The sequence below is a fragment of the Mus caroli genome, unplaced genomic scaffold (assembly GCF_978045245.1).
Source record: "Mus caroli unplaced genomic scaffold, Mus_caroli_1 scaffold_16, whole genome shotgun sequence".
In the NCBI taxonomy this organism is placed as follows: Eukaryota; Metazoa; Chordata; class Mammalia; order Rodentia; family Muridae; genus Mus; species Mus caroli.
The window spans coordinates 45,442,503-45,444,071 of record NW_028227271.1 but is presented as its reverse complement, the minus strand read 5'-3'; the positions used below and the strand labels follow the sequence as shown (position 1 = coordinate 45,444,071).

At 48.2% G+C, this 1,569-nt stretch overlaps 1 pseudogene; it reads right to left on the bottom strand.

Annotated features, from left to right (window-relative positions):
- Positions 1 to 249: 249 nt before the first annotated feature.
- On the bottom strand, positions 250 to 1,136 carry LOC110310945 (ubiquitin-conjugating enzyme E2 D4-like; annotated as a pseudogene).
- Positions 1,137 to 1,569: the final 433 nt, after the last annotated feature.

Below are 1,569 nucleotides of genomic sequence, written 5' to 3'. Positions count from 1 at the left end.
TAGTGTAACCAACAAGACTGTAGATCATAACAGTGATTGCTGATTTGGCATCAAAGGTGTGGTACTGTCAAGACCGCAATGGCTAAAAGTGGCACCAACATGCTGCAGCCACAGAGGTGAGTGCCAACACGTGTGTGAACACAGGATGTTCCGTGAGTGCCTTAGCCAAGAGCTCAGAACTTCACAGGAAGATCACTCTGAGAGGCAAGCTTCTCTTGGATAGGGTCTTCCATGGAGCCTTCGAGGCACTTACATAGCATATTTCTGTGTCCACTCTCTTGCTAGTCTGTTGTACATGGGCTTGGCTTGGGCAGGAAGATGTCAGTGGGAAATCTGGGCAGTTGCACACAAAGCCAACCCTAAGAGGGCGCATACTTCTCTCTGTCGGCCTTGTTAGCGTGGGCTATTTCTGGCACGAGTGTCATCAGGGTTGGGGTCGCAGAGCAGAGAGCAGATAGGAGAAAGTCTGCGCTGGTCTGTAGATGAAAAAAAGTTTCATATTTGCTTTCCAACTTTTAGGTAAAAATGCAAGTAAAGTTGATGCTATCTTCTTGTACCCATTTGACAGTTCAGAGCATCACAGAGCAACTGACAACTGAGGATTGCTAGGACATAGGAACTGTGCCTCGCAATGCCCTCATCGCCTTACAGCGTGGAGAATGAGGGAGTCACAGGACTGGGCAGGGCTATATGATCTGGGGAAGCTGTCTGTTCTTCCTCAGCTTCCGTGTCCTCTAGTCAGCAAGGGGGACTGGGAGACCAGCATGCTCAGTCTATGCCAGTGTCTCTACCTTTAGACACAGTCAGTGCTGAGGACCACTGTGACATCAGGGTGTCCAGGCAAATGCTGCCATTGCTGTTGATATTGGGGTGATAGATTCTGGCAGTGAAAGCAACTTTTGGGGGCTTGAAAGGATAATCTGTAGGGAAATGGATGGTCAGGAAAAAAAACCACCTCCTAGGTAAGGACTGTCATTCGGGCCCAGGATGGTGGCCTGCCAGTGGAACAAGTCATCACCCACAGGTCCTGCGGAACACTGAGCAGGAGGATCCCTCTGTAAGTCAGTCAGTTCCTTCTGGATCCGTTTTAGAGCCATGCTCCTGCTGCTCGTGCCCCACCGGCCCTGCGGGGCAGCCTAAGGCAGCTGCCTGGGCCGCAGCACTCAGGCGGATGTAGTCTTATATTTATTTACATCCTAGTACATCGTTATTGCCATTCACTATAACTGGTCTTCTGGGTCAGTCTCCATATTTCATTTTATGGATTTGATATTCTTCATCTCTTCAAGTTACTAACTGCATAATCTAGAGGGACTTATTTTTCCATCTACAAAATGGGAATTTAGAAATCTACACCACAGGGGTGCCCTAAGAATTCTGAGACATTGTTTATCAACGAACACAGAGCAACCTCTTCTTTCTTAATATAATTTATTTTTATTTTATGTTCATTCGCGTTTTGCCTGCATGTCTGTCTCTGTGAGGGTATCAGAAGCCCTGGCAGTGGAGTTACAGACAGTTGTAAGCTGCCGTGAGGGTGCTGGGGCTTGAACCCAGGTCCTCTGGAGG